Below are 18,873 nucleotides of genomic sequence, written 5' to 3' on the forward strand. Positions count from 1 at the left end.
CTCTACTGAATATGCATTGGTTTCAGGAGGAGGACTTGTGAGATATTGACATTGAATAGATTGGTATCAGTCCATACATAGTTTGTAATGTATCATGGGTATAGATGTTGGGTGACCATCAATACACTCTCAATGTTACCACAGCCCCACTTCTCACAGTAATTGAACCTCTTGTTTTAACCCCAGTGGTAGGTCCCAAGCAGTAAAAGTTCTCCATGGTAAACTGCAGACATTTACTGGAGGATATCTTTCTCTGTATCATTTCTAGACAATCTTCTCCGAGAATTGAGTGAAGGAGTCACTGATTCTTGCAGTCATAAAAACAGTTCCTAGATGGAAAGAGAATGCTCTGAAGTTTGCTCAGATGAAAGTTGATAATCTGCCATCTGTATATTTTCTGTGAGAAGAGCTTTAACTCTGGGAAATAACCTTGGCAGATCTAACCAAACTACCAGGTAGTTAATCCAAATCTCTAAAGGAAATCAATCAGAAGGCATACCTTAATGTGACTACATGTTTTTTATTTCTCACAACTATACCTGTGACATTCTCAATGCTATATGTTCCAACTGCAGATGCTTAATAATTACATGAGAACAACCATTACTTAGTACAGAATGAATTGACTCGCTTTACTTCACAGTAGCTTTTAATTCATAGTTGGATGGTTGCGGGTTCAATGCTAGCCTTTGTCATTCAGCCATGTCCTTGAGTAAGAAACTTTACTTCACTTGTTCCAGTTTACACAGATGTATGATGGGTACCATGTTAGATAACGGTTAACCTGCAATGGAATGTGTCAACATTCTCATCTGCTTGTGCTGCTCGAAACCTGAGTTAGAAAGCACCAGCCTTATTTACATACCTTAGAAAAGCATGGAAAGGGCTTAACTTTCTTTTAAATTTCACTATGAAATAGGTATCACCATGGGTAAGATTGTTGACATATTTGCTAGGTTTCATTTCAAGTGCATGGCACTCACGGATATCATAAATGTGGAGTTACATCTGCCACGAGTGTATATTTGTACCTGAAGTATTATTTCAAGTAGAAATAATTTAAAAAAATGGTTTAATAGATTACTTATTAGTGTTTTTCTATTAATTATATATCTAGTTTTTAATTATCAGTAATAAGACAAGGCGCTTTGCAACTGATCCCTAAAATTAACAAACTTTTGACCACAAATGTTAGAAAGAAGTCAACTTCAGAGTCTGAATCGGCACCTGAAACCATACCTAAGAGTTTCTCAGCTTTGAATAATTTCTGTTGATAGTTATGCAAAAGAGAGGGTACTAAAAGTCACAACATACTGAACAGTAACCATTTTGAAAAACGTTAACATTGACTATATATATAAGAGAAAGATACAACCAGTCAGAACATACTGAGCAGTAACCATTTAGAGAAACGTTAACATTGATTATATACAAGAGAAAGGTACAACCAGTCAAAACATACTGAACAGGAATCATTTAGAGAAACATTAACACTGAATATATACAAGAGAAAGATACAACCAGTCAAAACATACTGAACAGGAATCATTTAGAGAAACACTAACTATTTACAAGAGAAAGGTACAACCAGTCAAAACATACTGAACAGGAATCATTTAGAGAAACACTAACTATTTACAAGAGAAAGGTACAACCAGTCAAAACATACTGAACAGGAATCATTTAGAGAAACACTAACTATTTACAAGAAAAAGATATGTTTGTTTTGTTTTCAATTTCGAGCAAAGTTACACGAGGGCTATCTGCACCAGCCGTCCATAATTTAGCAGTGAAAGACAAGAGGGAAGGCAGCTAGTCATTACCACCCACTGCCAGCTCTTCAGCTAATCTTTTACCAATGAATAGTGGGAATAATCGTCACAATATAATGCCCCCATGGTTGAAAGGCCAGCATGTTTGGTGGGATGGGGATCCGAACACATGTCCCTCAGATAGCGAGTCAAGCACCCTAACCAACTGGACATGCCAAGTATCAAGAGAAAGATACAACCAATCAAAGCATACTGAACAACACTCATGTAGAAAACATTATCACACTCCATTCACAAGAGAGTGCAACCAGTCACAAGTAACCAGCAGTAATTTACTAAAACATTAATCAGCACAAGACCACATTTAGTAAAACATTAATACAATACCACATTTACTAAACATTAACACAATACCATATTTACTAAAAAATTAACACAAGACCACATTTATTGAAAAATTAACACAACACTACATTTAGTAAACATTAACACAAGAACACATTTAGTGAAACATTAACACAAGATCACATTAAGTAAAATATTAAATTTAAAAGGTGTAGAGAGTATTGTTAGTCATAATTTTAACAAATGGGTTATAAATAAGTAAATAAATCTTTGGCTAAAACTCATAAGTATGTATATCTCACTAAAAATACACAAAAAATATTAAAGATCTAGAAAATGTTTATTTTTCTCATTCTGTGAAGTATTAGTAATATCCACAGTTTAAAAACAATCAATAAGATCTACAAAAATGTCCATTTTGTGACTAATGACAGTTGCTACCATTGCTTGAGTTGCTTTCATGGTATCATTTTAAACTTTATTAATTGGTATTTATGCAAAAACTATTTACGAGATCACATTCAAATTTTGTGGCATTCACTGATTTTGGATAAACGCAATCAATTTTTGACCCCCATGAACTAGTTAATCAGGGTTTTTTATTGAAAAATGTGTATGGATTTACAAAAATGTTGCTTGCATTGAAATTACTATAAAATATAAAAAAATACAAAAACCTTTGTAATCCTATACATCAGGGCTGGTTTATCAAAACCCTCTACAATCTTATATATGGTTGTTGCTTGCATTTTAATAATAAATATACAATTCCATTATCAGATATTATCTGATTCAGGTAAACACTAATTAATTAATAACTAATATCCTAAGAAAATGTTCATGATATTGAAAGTTTATTTACATAATTTGTTTTATTTGTTACAAAAAGAAATTACACATAATTTTAAACCTCTTCAGTGATCATCATAAACCTTTAAACATAGTGGTCAGAGAAATACCAATAATAAAATGTTTTTTATCTTGCTCGTAGAGTAAAGCTGTTGATAAAACAATCTCTTTGGTCTGGAAAAGAAATTTACAGAAATTGCTATGTTATGAGGACCATAAGAATCAAAGACTGTTCAACATTTAGATTATACATTAAGTTTTGATACACACACACACAGAGGGCTTAGCCATTTGAAATAACTGTACTACACTCTGAAACATTTTTTCAGAAACAAGCTTAATGTATAAAGTAATGCCATAAAATACTTCCAATAGAACAGATACTCACTGAAACACTATTTAAAGATTTAATATATTTCATTTTCTAGAAAGCATGTTCAGCTTTAGTTAAACAAGGATAAAATTCAATAGATGTTTAAAAATTAAAAAACTTAATATTCAGTTTTCCTATAAAAATATGATAGTTTATATTTTCTTTATCACCTAAATCTGTGAAATATTACTGAGGTTATAGAAAAGATGCTTGTAATGTAAGACTTTGACAGCCTCTTGATCACAACTTACAGCTGTGGGTTTCCTCCTGCTCCAATCATAATGAGAGTGGCTACAATACAGAAAGTACACATTAAATAACATTACATTTTAAAAAATGTGATAAGCACCCATGTAACCTTATTCCACTTAAAATTCTCATACAATTTGAACAAGACAGTAAAAAAACACCAAAGAAGTGGCTGGCAAACTTATCTATACATCAGCTGTGCTACAAAGAACTCATTCTGAAAATGAGTAAAAGAGGCTTGGTTATGTGTTTCAGTTCATTTCATAAAAGTACAATTATATATACTAGCAGAAACTCCACCTATAGGGCAGCTGTTTGTGCTAGTAATAATTACTAATCGCAGCATTCATACCTCATTGAAAAAATTGAGAAAAGTGAACATTTTTTAAAGAACTCTAATTTTTCAGTACTATACTCATGTATAGTCCTACTAAAAGTTGTGTTCTTGTTATGAGGAGAGTACTTTTATTTAAAATTGTTCTGTGATAAAGAAATGTTTGTTGCACATACCCTAGTTATTTTTCTAATTGTCTAAATCTTGAATACCAAAATGTGAATTTGTTTTGATTGATTTGTTTGTGCTGTCATTCAATAGATGGCGCCACATTGTATTAATTATTTCGGACCCATACATAGATACATGCAAGTAAGATTCATCAAACATTTAATTCAAAGTTGCTCTCTTAATGTCTACTGGGGCTTAGAAAAAAACGAAAACTTTGAATTGATATTATTATTCAGCAACAGCAAAGCACTTCTGAAAATAGCTAAACCACAACTAGTTATACAATGTTGAATTTAATTACAATTAATTTAAATAATTTAAACTCTCATAAGAAATTATGATTTTTTTTAAACTTATGTATAATTAGCATAGATAATTAAAAAATTTTAGAGTCTGAAAAAAATATATTTTTCATGACTACTTGAAAAGCAGCCTTCATGACAAGGTATACAGTTCCTTAGTTAATGACAGAATTGGATAACACAAAGAACCTGTCTGACTATATCAATCTTACCTCACAATTTAATTAAACTTAGAAAAACCAGTAGTCATGAGATACAGCCCCTTAAAGACAGAAAATTTTGTAATTTAGGCATTATGAATTTATAATTCCACACGCCACCTTCAGGCCAGTTAAAGGTATAACATTTTGTGACACACTCAAAAAGTTTATTTGATAGAAAAATAGAATGGCATGGAACACCTGTCCACATGTGCTTTTATGTTAAAACTATAGTTTACTTTCTTCATTAGAGAAACAACCATTATCAGATATTTCCTTTCCATTCATTGTAACCAACACTTCTACAGTAATAATGTAGTTAAAATTTCCTTTCTACTTATGTAACTTTCAACATGGTTAATCTCTTACATGGGTAATTCCTGGAAAACTGTTTTTTCTTCTTCTCTGGTTTCTATAGTTTTCATTAATAAGTTGATCAGTATTTGTTTCTCATCAACAAAGTATACTGTTGTCCAGAGCCATCTTCAAGACTGTATGTGATTAGGATGCTTGTGAAGAAGTCTTCTTAGACAGAACTTCAAACTACAACTTCACACTCAGTTTCTTTCAGTTTTGGTCCATTTGGAAGACAAGCATTAAAATTCCTACATATCTAGAAAATAATAAATGGTTTATTAGCTATGACTATTTGAAACTGTTAAGTGTTTAATATCAATCTATATCTGTAAATATTAAATTATCTTATCTTACAAATGCACTAGTTATCAAATCCTATTCACTTACCAACTAATCAAGTAACAAATTTTATTTTTATAAAAAAGGAAATAAAAGAGATCACAATTTACCAAGTCATCTCTTATTGAAAACCTACAGTTTAGTTTACTGATAAAACTACATTTCCCCCAAATCAAGATCTCACAGTTTTCCCATACTACAGTAATATGTGACAAGATTGTAAACCATAAAAAACCTATTGTATATACAATACTCTAGTCTACATGTTATTCTTTTTAGCTTAATTAAATTGCTCAACATTGGTTCTATTATGCACTAAAGAATCCACCACTGAGAGAAATTTAATTATACAATATTACAAGCATGTAATTACTGAAGGAATGGTGTAATAACTTGTGACTTGAGTTGGAAAAGCCTTCCTGTAAGTAAGCTTATGAAAGAAAATTAATTACTCTAGAATGTTTTGCTTTCCTTGTTTAATGAGATTAATTCTTGAAACCAAAACTATGCATAAAAAAAAAGGTAGAAAATGATGTAATTAAGACCATACACACAAACATTGCACTGTCAACACCTTTAAGTTAAAGTTTAAAATAAGTTGTGTAGCCTTGTTAGGTTACAGGCAACATTGCACTGTCAACACCTTTAAGTTAAAGTTTAAAATAAGTTGTGTAGCCTTGTTAGGTTACATACATAAATATCTCCACAATAATGCAAGAAATGAAAAGGTGTTGTGACCAGATATACAGAAATCTCGAGTCAGAAAATGGCTTTTATAAAAATTTGATTTTTTTTATATGAATATGATTGTATATGAAGTGACCTGTTTATCCATCTGAAAAAAAGTTTTGAACATTAGTCAGTGAATTCTAAACAAACTTTTTTTTGAATAGGCAAGAGTAGTGGCATGATAGTATATGTGTGTATTTATCCTTTTACTATTGGAAATAAACAATCTTACAACACAAAACTTTTTTATTTTTCTTTACTCAGGCACTTAACATTTCACTTTAAAGCTTCTTCAGGTTTAATCAAAATTCATTATTTAAACCATCTGTAGCTTGTTCTGTAAGTTACAGTTTGTGTTTTAGTGGAACTCCCCTAAAGAAGCTGTAAAGCAAAATGTTGAATACCCAAGTAAAGAAAAATAATAAATTTGGTGTTATAAGTGTTTATTTCTTGTACTAAGATGTCTTCTATACACCAATACACTACATAATATATGTATCCTTACCAGATAATAGAAACCAACAAATGAACAAAGAAAGATCTAACTAAGACCTTGTGTCTAATGCATTACCTAAAACCAATATACAAGAACAAAGTCATGTGTAACTAGGCCTTAAAGTAATTTAATATGAAAACTAGAACCATGAATCATCTTCCACGTCAAACTAAATGTCATAATGACTGTTTGAAGTGATGCTTCTGCTGGAGTTAAATCACTGTAAGAGTAAAACTGTATTTTAATATATTTGTTACAGCAATAAAAGTGTTTCTAAAACTTTTAACTTTTCAATTGGTTTAATAAGATTTAGTTGAGGCCATTTTGAATGATGATCTTTGTTTAGAACAAAAAAATTAATTACAATCTCATGTTTATAAAAACGTCTTAATGGCAAATTTTAAAATTAAAAATTTGTCAATTGTGCACGATATCACTTACACAATAAACAACATTCTGTTGACATGTTCTTTTTACAGCAAATAAATGTTGTGCATCTATATGTGAACACACTATAGAATGCAAATAACAAATAATCAAACCAGCTTCAGCTACAAGATGTTTGTTTTTATTTACAATAATGTTCAAACTTCAATATGAACATTTTCCAAATTGTTTTTAAAGCAGTTTAAGTTTTCTTTCTTTGCACATCTATGGATTCTATATTCATAATCTTGAGTTTCACTAAAAATGTAATATTCACTATAAAGAAAGTATTTTCTGTATCTTAAAACAAGTCAAGATTGTGCAACAGTTCAACATACTAATACCCTCCCATTAAAAAGTATAAAGTGTTTATGTTCTAGTAAAATAAACTAGACGGACACTGTTTTAAGAAGATCAAACCTGTTTACTTGTATGTTAGCAGTGACTTGTAAAAAAGCAGAACGAAGTTGACAATAACAAGGTGGATGGTAAATATAGCTGGAGTTCACAAGTTGAGAATGAAAGCTGAAGATAATTGGATGCTCTAATGTAGAAATAATTAATAAAATAACTTGCTTTTGTCATTTAATGTTGGATAGAATTCACAGTAATGCAGAAACAACTATTCCCAAACCAAATTAATGTGGAAGCAATGAATGTGTTTAGCAAATCAGACATGGGATATCTAGTCTTTGTCATTATGCAGAATAATATGCTCATAGCATATGAGCAAAAGCATTTAAGTGACAGCAAAGGACTCAAGAACCATGTCCTGAAGAAAGAACAATAGAATCACATGAAATAAAACACAGGCAAAAAATGTTTGAAGAAAAAAAAAGTATTACTGATGAGTGGACAAATTTACTAGTAAAACCACAAAAGACTGGTTTGTCTGGGATGAATTTGATAAAGAAACTGACAAAATATTACTTTTTAGAGCAATCAAAAGTTCAATAATCAAACACTAAGAAAGACTTCGTGACACATTAACACCGACAGAGAAAATTTAATACACAAAGAAAAAAGATAAAAAAAAAGTTTATTAAGGTTAGGGCTGTACCATCATTAGTTCTAGCTGTGCATTCATACAGGGTGCCAACTGGCTGATTGACTAACAAGGTGAACTAATGGTTGCTAGCCTGCATCAGGGCAACCCTTGCCGATGGGACAAACAGTTTCATATTGCCTGTTGAATATGTGCCTGCAAACAGTTGGCTGCCCGAAAATCATGCGTGCATAGCCTCAGCTTGTTTACTAAGAATTCAGTGGTTGGTTATATTCAAAACTCAAACTGTTCTGAATGATAAACCAAATGTATGCATGATATTATTTTTCAAAAGTATACTTTGTAATGATTATAATAGTTTATATAATGTATTGTAAATATTTATAACAATAAAATTATTTTGGGGGGTTATGAGTTTATATGTCACACAGAGCATCATCAAACATTGGTATGGTCCTGATTAAGGTGCACAAATATTTTTGTTTGTTAAACACAAAGCTAACCAAAGGTACTGAAACACAGTTTTCAGAACTATGAGCTTCAGACTTACCACTGAGGGACAGTACACAAAGAATAAGACATAATGTAACCTTATTTTGTCACATCCTATAAAAAATATATAAAATTTAAACAAAAACAATTTAATATAACTTTTAATACATTGCACATTTGTCATTTAGTAGAATGAAAATGTAACTTAGTTTTTTTCCATTTCACAGACCCGGTATCCATCAATTAATATAACAGTACAATTACTGTATCATATTACCAAATCACAACCAGTCCTAAGATGCCAATGTCAGTAAGTTGAAAGTGGTCAGAAAGCAGTTATTCCAGGTTTGAGGTTAACATCTGTAGTCCAGTCCTTAATGAAAGAAAATACATAATATGTTAGCACAAAAATTTTATCTCGGGTCATTCTGGTTTGCTCTTGTGAAAAATAGTCACATATTCATTAATATCAGATACTTTTTGTTTTTAATGTTGAACACCATGCACCTTACATTTTTCAACTGGTTCTTACTCCTATTACAACTGTAAGTTATGCTCTTTGAAAACCATAAAAGTAATGATTAAGTAACCTCGTCGAGTTATCTATCTATATTTATAAATATATGTACACACACACACACACAAAGCACAGTTGTATGTCTTGTCCGGTGTCCTGACATCACAAATTATCTTGAGGAACTGGCTGAACCAGTTTGGATGAAATTTGGTAAATGAACTTAGGTGGACCTCCCAAAGACTGAGTTTTTGATAAACAAATTGACAAGTCATTTGAGTTTGTCAACCAACTTTTACAATGTAAGGCCAATGCCAAGTGAAAGTGGTGTTTACTCCCAACATAACATGGATATCTATGCCGACTGCCTGTATTCAGTAGATCGTGATGGTGGCTGGTAAACATGCATGCAGTCTCACCATCCCCATGAAGCCAATGAAATAAATTCTACTCTAAGCATAGATTATTTGCTAGAGGGGATAAATATAGTTATAAAATATTGACAATATATTTCGGCCTATACAAATTGATCTTAAAACTGGTTATCTGCTATGTAGGCAAATATCTGGAAGTACCTAGCAGAAAAAAAAACTTTTAAATTAATAAACAAATGTTTACTGCAACCTGTATGAATAATTACTTACTTTATTACACCACCTGATCAAACCTGGCAAAACAGAAATAAATAAACTACGTTGATCTCCCTGTATAAAACTTTGAGTGGTTTTCGGGATGACACCCTATGAATTCCTTTTATAGAAAAAACTATAATTTGCTTAAAATACTATCTATATATATATATATTACTATATTCAGAAGCTTCCACTATGTAAGAGATTAGTAAAATCCCAATATTATTACAAAATAAAAAATTAATTAATAACTGAATAAAACTGTCTGAAAACTCTAGCCTAGCAGTTAATGGTTAATACACAACCAGGACTCAGGACATACACACTTCATAATTATACAAAATCCTCAAAGAATTAATTTATCTACATGACATTAATCTATTACTTTAGGATTATTTGGCTTTAATGCACAATTAAGGTACATGATTTATACATATCTAAACTGAGCAATGAACAAACTAGGCTGCCAAGGGCTCAAAGAAAATATTTTTAAAATCTATGTTTTAAAAAAACCTCATATTCTTTTTAACCTCCTTGGATTCTTTTTTTGCTTCTGTGCAAGAATATGACAAAATATTTTTAGCTTACTAAGAATGGTAACAATGAAGCATCATCTATTCCACCTTTACCATTCATATTAACTTTTACAAACAATCAGAACTAAGAGCCCAAAGTTTGACCAGGTTATATATATATATAATAAATATCATTTGATCTTTCAAGTGATTTTTACCTATGCATAACTATTACAGATAATTGGTCATTAACACAAGTTTTTGTTTTGGCCACATAACAAGGATCAATGAAGTCAGAATGGAACAGTTATGACTGTCACTTTTTAAAACTAGAATTTCACTCATCTTACTATGATCAAGGTAAAATTCGTGACAATTCTAATTTTGCTTTGTGTAAGGAATATTAATTATGTTTGATCAGAAACCAAAATCCATCTGTATCTACCCAGCAACCTAGATTCTGTAACCAATAATGCAATTTCATTTTCACACCTCTCCAAAGTTAATTTAACAACTCTTATAAACCATATTCTACGACTCTAGAAAAATCATTACTGTTCTGCCAGTTATCTTACACCATGTGAGAAATTTTACCTTAGATCAAATTTGGAAAACTTGCAGTACAAGTTATTTGAGGACTCCTTTTAGTAGTGATGATTACCTTGAAAGTATAAACTTGTTCTGATTTTCACAACACACTGTTGGAAACCACTTCAATAAGCTCTGTCTCTGAAAATTAAAAATAACAATATTATTCTCTTGAAAATGCAGTAGTTGCAACAACACCAAATAATTGTTACTTTGACAAACAACATGAAATGCTAAAGTTTGTGGCAGAGTTCAGCAATTTCCCTTGCTGCAAAAAATACACAAAAGTGATTAGTCATATTGGTAATACTATATTTTATCAAGTGATTAGTCATATTGGTAATACTATATTTTATCAAGTGATTAGTCATATTGGTAATACTATATTTTATCAAGTGATTAGTCATAGATAAAATATAGTATTACCAATATGACTAATCACTTGATAAAATATAGTATTACCAATATGACTAATCACTTGATAAAATATAGTATTACCAATATGACTAATCACTTGATAAAATATAGTATTACCAATGATGACTGAATACAGAAAACTAGGAGCCAAACTTTCATGGAGCTGTAAAATATTTATTTTAACAGAACTATGTTTACTTTTTAAGCATAACACACATCTTTTGTACATGCATATTTTCGTTACGCTCATCCGCAGTTTAAATTTCAACTGAGCAACATTATTCATCATGTTTGTCTACATATTACGTTTGAACCTACTAAGATTTCTTATGTTCATTTAGGTATTAAATTTAAAGGGAAGATGATTCTGATATAATGTGTAAAGAATGTTATATAAAAACTAAAGATTTTTCAACCATGATTTCCAGGTATTTTACTACAACTGCATAGAATCTCTCATTTTGCTTGTTCCAATATATTGCATATAATCATGTTAACTTAGATGTAATTAGTACAGGGCAAGTGGGATTAATGTATATAAACAAGTTACTTAGAGATAATAAAGAAATCCATACTCATCTACAATTGTATGGTGCTAAAGGTTCCAACTACTGATCTTGTTTATTCAAAAGATATAATTGATATTATTCTTACCCTTAAAACTAAATAATTCATTAATATCAAAAGCTTAAAAAATAAATGGATAAAAATAAAGACCAAAACATGCATAACAGTAAAGGTATACCTAGATGAAATGAAATTCATTTCATGCATCATAGAACATGTAAGAAGAATAAAACATCTATTGATGAATACACTTCTTAAATAGTTTGAATTTACCTCTTACATTATATCATTTTGCTTCATTATGCTCACATAGATTTTTCTTTAATTTTCCCCACATCTCAACCGCTCCTCATCTTATATTGCCTGAATATTTTAATATGCAAACAGGTACTGTATAACGATGTTTTCTATTGAAAACTAGTTCAAACACTCAAAACTGTGGATTTGATATAATAGTGGATCATGAGACCCCCCCCAAATTGTCTTAAAGTAAGTAATCTTATTTAGACGTGAAAAAGTATTTGACATAACTGCTACTTCTCTAGACAAAAGTTAAACATCTGCCTCTTTATTTCTGTTGGTCACACAGACCTGAAATTAGTGTCAAAAAATTTTCATTTTTTCTGTGTATTTCAATGAGATACGATATGAATACTTCCTTGCTAGTTCTCCTTTAAAGTCTACAAGATAAACAGAGCAGAATTTTTCTAATCCTACGAATATAAAGGGCTATTTTCAGAATATGTGTTATTATCTATAATTCTTACAAAATTGACATTCTCACCAGATATGAAATCAGAATTAAGGACTCCTATTTATCAAGATATATATTTACATTACAATTCATTTTGTAATTCTGTAAATAATACTATCAATACAGGCCTTAGGTTTCTGTAATTTATTTTCTAGGGCCATACAAGTATTTCATAATTATAAATTTCAGTGAGTTGTGAAGAGTTGGATATTAAGTATCTCTTTTAATGGACATCTTTTTCTGTAGTTAGGTGTGCATTCTATTAGATAAGAAGAAGCATGGTTCTGATTTCTTTTTTTTCATATGGAGCATTGAATTTCAGATGCAAGATTCTGTTTATAAGAAACATAAGTTATGAACCTCCATCTTTACAGTCTTGATTCCGTTTACTAGAAACATAGGATATGAACCTCCATCTCTACAGTCCTGTTTCTGTTTACAAGAAACACAAGTTATGAACCTCCATCTCTACAGTTCTGATTCCGTTTACAAGAAACATGAGTTATGAACCTCCATCTCTACAGTCCTGTTTCTATTTACAAGAAACACAAGTTATGAACCCCCATCTCTACAGTCCTGTTTCCGTTTACAAGAAAGATAAGTTATGAACCTCCATTTCTACAATTCTGATTAACTGAATAAGGATTTTGAAACAAATGTTTAACAAATCTGGACACATTTGGATAACATTTTGTCACTTAACCATAAAACCATCACACTTAACTTTTTTTTTTTGATTCAGACCATCTGAAAACCAGTTTGTTCATTACAACAGTCATCACTTGTCTTGCTTTCTTTATTTCAATTTAGCCAATCTTTGATTTCTTGTTCGAATATTTATTTGTTCAATCAATTCCCAGACAAGTTATTATTCATTGATCAGTCACTAGATAATTAATTTTTTTGTTCATTTGTTGGTCTGGCCTGTTTATTTATTTAGTTACATTTTTATTTATTATTTACTTTTCATTCTTATATGTGTACTGATTATTATGTGATCAAAGTAAGCTATATACTTAAGAATGAAACTACAAACTAACCTGACAATAAGTACTGCTAGTTAAATATACATTTCTATTCGCAAAGAGTAGAATGTATTGTTTCATCAGCTGAATACTCTGACTGTTCATGATCTGTTCAGATGTCATCCTTATAATATCTCTAAGTTTGGCCAGTTTAGGTTATTTAGGTTAGTTCTAAATAAGTATATATTAAGCTAACAATAAAAGTAAAACAATAAATCAGAATAAAAAGTAATGACATTCGATACACTAATTAGTATAACCAACAATGTTAATGAAAGTAACAATAAATAAATAATATGGTATATCTTACTTAGGAGACAGAAACATTAGCTGTTGGCTTGAACTACTATCATAGAAGAAATGCTTATTTTTTCTCCAATTCTCCCTAGTTCGTAGTTGGACCAAAGAGCTACAAAATGGGCTGTCTCTGTTGTGTGTTATAAGCATTGGGGTGGGGGCTTAACCAAAGAAAAACTCAATAAGCCACATTACAGTCTAGTGTCAGAGGTTACATTGTATTCGACACGTTGCTGTTTAATCTGTGTTGAACTTTTAGCAGTAATTTTCCTATAGGACAATCTTAAAACTAATGTTTATGAAGTTACAAAATAATAAAGAATATTAAAATAATACCTAAACTGTCCATGAAAATGTAATAAAACAGAAAACAACATGCTAAACATAATATGCTGCATGACTAAACACTAACACTTTTACTATCACCCTATAACAAACACATAAGAGTTAGCTACAATTTTGCCAATACAATGGTCGTTGATGGGGTGTGGCAATGGTCCACACGTGTTATGTTCCTCCTCCTTTTTTTTTTTTGCTTTATTTATATAGCATATTCAAATAATCCATCTGGGAATTTTATCGCCTTGTGCTAGACATTTTTCGAATTTTTCTCGGTATTTCTGTTGTTTACCTAAAAACTCGTCGCAACAAGAAAATATTCATCAATTTTGCCAACAAGATTCACAGGAAATTGGATTTGTGCTGACAAATGGGATATGAGTGGGGAGCATCCCCTTCGCTACATCCATAACAGAAAGTAATATATGAATAAAATTAAATCTTGTAAACACGGCAAGCTGCTAGAAATTAGAAAGTTCAATAAAAATAATATTTAGAAAGGAAAGCTGCAACATTTGTTAATATGGTAAAAAATGTAATTATCGAAAATAAGTGTAACTAAACTGTGATTATATGAGTTTCATTTCCCAATTACCTTTTTTTTTAGTTCCTTTATTTATTAGCTGCATGTTTAACGTTTCTTTATCTATTCGTCCTTTCTGCGTTAACGTTAGAGCCAGTGAAAAAATCACATCATAATTAGGCTTAACAGCAAACTTTGATTATTAATCGCACGCAACGGCAAAACTACATAAGAGTTATACACGCATAGTTGTTCCTAATTTTGAACTGATAGACTTAAAGGAAGTCAGCCAGTCAACAGAACAGATCGTCAAACATTGTCTGTCCGAATAGTGGGATTTTATTGTCACTAACGGCACACCCAACACCCAAGTGCAGAGTGCAAACCATGAACACCTGGATTCACAGACAGGACACGCTAACCTCTGAACCACGATCCTCCCGCTATGGTACTTTTTGAAACGAATAAGTATGGCTAAAATCTTTCAAAACAATATACATTTATAACCTTCGTGATTTCGGAAGTATTTTGTAACACTTCTGTTGGTCATATTTATTATGTTTTAACCAATAAATTTATTTCGTTACAATAACTTGTACATATTCAGTGCTAAAGATGTTTGTACAATACAGTTTTCTACACTAGGCGAATTATATAAAGCCATCAAGCAAGGCATGCGCACAGCTCACGTCCTTGTATCCGTCACCCTGTCATGTCAAAGTTAGAACAACGGGGATAAATGTTTTAGATGACAGCGAGAGGAATCGGTACTAATACAACACCCCGACATCGCGACTTCTCCTTCAGCCACGTGATTAATGCTGCCGGTGACATTTACGACGTCAATAAATAACTATCCTCATCGTCGTTACAATAGAACGATAATATGGAAATTCTTCTTCTTGAGGCAGAGAAGAGATAACATAATTACAGTACAATAATGTTATAATTGATGATCTGACAAATAATTTCTACACAGATTTCCCATTATCTCAAGTCTTTTCAATAGAAGCTATTCGCTATTAAATCTTAGTTAGAAACGCAACCTTGTAAACGTGTGCATCCATTTATACAATACATTACTGAACTTGGAATATTCCCCAACTTCTGAATATGGAGTGTTACAAACATGTTTATCTTTCGAGTTCTTAAGCAATAAGTTAAATATCCGCGTTTAAAGCATTTTCTCATTAAATGCATGACCTCTGACATGCTTCAATTTCAAGCCTCATGACACAGAGGTAACTTGATATTCTGGAATGTAAAGGTGCTAACTAGGCCTAGTGACAGGAAGTTAACTGTATCTGCAGAAATATAAAGGTGTTAGTTGGGCCTAATAACAGAAAGATAATTAGATCTGCAGGAATGTAAAGATGCTAACTAGGCCTAATGACAGAAAGATGATTTTATCTGTAAGAATATAAAGGTGTTAGCTAGATCTGATAACACAAAGATAACTTGATCTGCAAAAATGTAAAGATGCTAACTAAGCCTAATGACAGAAAGATGATTTTATCTGCAGGAATATAAAAGAACTATCTAGTCAGCATTTTTTTATGTCGAGTTGAAATCAAGGTGCATTTGATTTAGGAATAGAACAATATATAACTGATTTTGTAAAAATAACTACCACAGTATACATGTATTCACTTCAAGCTATGTGATTCATAAATGCATTATCTGAATTTTATTTTAAAGAACGATTCAGTTCGAAGTTTAACACTAGTAACATAACGGCAAGTTAGTTAGCTGACCCACACTGATTTAAAGCAAAATGATGAGCAAACTTACAACATGACTGGAAAAATCAATGACGTAAGAATGAAAGTTTCCAAAATAAAATGATTAGTTCGATACTGAATATTTAAGTTCAACCTCACGTCAAATATACTGTTGTTGTTTTTTTCAGTATGAATTTTTACCTACTTTACCCCTAAATGAAAAAATATACGTTGCTTTAAAAAATAAATATTTATGTAACTGCTTTAGTGCTGGCAATTTTGATCCTTGTAGGACAAACGCAAATTATTTTTATTTTTATAAATCAAAACCTTAGATATATATCTTATCGTAAGCTATATTAGCTAGAGGTACCTGCGAGTCTTAATGATGACATTAACACAGAAGTTCATTAAGATGGTCCTAAAACATCTATTGCGATTGTACAAGTAAGTTAATTTGTTTTACTTTAGTTAATATCATTTGTAACGTAGGCTTACAGCAATTACCGACAGTGTACAAATGTTCAAGTTTGTAGAAACGTGAAAGAAAAAAATAAAGCAATTTATTATCGTTACATGAACTAGAAGTTCCATTATTTTCACCAGATAGTTTAATAGAACCGCCATCGAAAGACGACGTCACAACTATATATATACACATATATACACATACACACGCATTTCTCAAAAAGTTCGTATTATGAAAAACATTCATTGGGTTACCCGGAGCTTCTTGCTTGAGGTGTCACTGTACAAGTTGCTATCGCTATTTCGGGAAAGCCAGTCAATATATTGTTTGTTTTAAAGCACGAAGTTAAACGATAGGCTATCTGCACCGTGCCTACCATGGATATCGAACCCCAAATTTAGTGTTATAAGCCCTCCAACTTACTACTCAGCTACGAGGGATCAGCGAGATTAGACTTCAAGTTATTGAATAAAACTTCTTATAGAAAAGCACATACAAACTAGTCAAAAATAATTATCTACAATGAAATTAAGCGGGAGAAAAACGATTTCGCGAATAATAAATACATTTCTACTTCAGTTGCTGGAAGAAAACTTTAAAAAGACGCAAGTTTAATATATTTAACTGATAACTCTTAATTTTCTAGGAAGGCTTACTTCTTTTTTCTATAGTTTTAGTCTTTTACCGACTCAACCACATAAGTGAAAATACCGTTTGCGGTCTCATGTCCGTCTTTTTTTCCCACCTCAGGCTGCATAAACTAGTAATAGATTATTTAATTATTAATGCATCCAACAGATAATTTCATCTTTCTAAAGTCTGTCTACAATATATATATATGCTTATTGTTTAGAAATACACCAAGACAGTCATAGTTTTCCTAGTTTACCCCTGAAGAATAAAGGTCCACCTTTCGAAAGCGCTCGGGTTATAGGGTTTATATCATCTTGTACAAGACTTCTTGAACCTACGTGTTTTTCTGACAACACGAATATTTTTAGGAAACATGTTCTGGTATCAGAAGCTGTTTTTCCGCGTTAGAAGCTCTCGGATTTACCACTGAGCCACTATGGAGCATTTTACAAATCACTACCCAAGAGAACTTTCGTTCAACACCTGGTTTTCTCCAAGTTTGTATTCACTACAACAAGATCTAACAAGCAAACTAATTCACACAAAAATTACAAACATTAGAGATCAAGATAATGAAAACTCCAACCGTCTCTAAAAGCGTGTAAAATAAAATAATTACTTGAAGTCTCTCTTAAAAGAAAAACGACACCGATATTAAAACCAATCGTGAATTTAAAACATTTTCTATTGAGGATTGCAGATAAAATGTTTTCACTTCAAACTTAAGCTGGGAAGTATAATAGGTAAACATACTAAAGAATCCTTTTCGAAGTTTCTTTAAAATTGTAACAGGGCCTCGAAGCACCAGGACACAACCTTTATTCGCGAATACACGAGCACTTAAACAATAAATAACAAAAGCTAGGAATTCATTAAAAGATTAACAAAGAAGTCTCGATTCAGCTTTGAGCTGAAGACTTTTAAGATTATCATCTAACGTAAACACTTCAACTAACAGAATTAAGAATTATCTTTTACATATTTTATGTACTATTACTTATTGCGAACCTATTATAAATAACAACCAGAGACCTCTAGGAGTTAACAACATGCTTGACCGTGGATCTGAAGATCTACGGTTCATGGCCCGTGGATACGGTATAAGAATGATGGTCAAATTCCACCATTCGATTAGAGAAAATCAAGAGTTAGTTAGTGGTGGGAACTGTTGCTTAGCTACCTTCTTCCTAATCTATCACTTCAAAATTAGAGAAGATAGCACTTGTGTAGCTTTGGGCGAATATCCGAGACAAAATAAAAAAATCTAAATCAATATTAAATTATTTAATTAAGTTGCAGAAAAGTTACACACAAATAATTATGAAAATGCAAATATATATATAAAGGTAGCTAGTCAACACCGCCAAGTATTAGACTACCCTTTTACTAACAAGTAGTGGGATTGTTTGTTTGTTTTGAATTTCGCGCAAAGATACACG

The 18,873-nt window shown here is 31.3% G+C and overlaps 1 long non-coding RNA gene across 4 annotated transcripts in view; it reads right to left on the bottom strand.

The window, feature by feature from the left end:
- Positions 1 to 1,901: 1,901 nt before the first annotated feature.
- Positions 1,902 to 18,873, bottom strand: part of LOC106457190 — a 39,679-nt gene continuing 22,707 nt past the window's right edge. For 2 of the 4 annotated variants that reach the window (XR_002610097.1, XR_001290684.2), the window contains 4 exons: positions 10,763 to 10,830; positions 8,718 to 8,813; positions 4,965 to 5,208; positions 1,902 to 3,630 (listed from right to left, as the gene is read on the bottom strand). This is a non-coding gene — a long non-coding RNA (uncharacterized LOC106457190). Of the gene's footprint in view, positions 3,631 to 4,964; positions 5,209 to 8,717; positions 8,814 to 10,695; positions 10,831 to 18,873 lie in introns of all 4 variants that reach the window. The other 2 variants (XR_002610099.1, XR_002610098.1) reach the window with 2 other exon arrangements.

This window comes from Limulus polyphemus, unplaced genomic scaffold (genome assembly GCF_000517525.1).
Source record: "Limulus polyphemus unplaced genomic scaffold, Limulus_polyphemus-2.1.2 Scaffold301, whole genome shotgun sequence".
Lineage (NCBI taxonomy): Eukaryota > Metazoa > Arthropoda > Merostomata > Xiphosura > Limulidae > Limulus > Limulus polyphemus.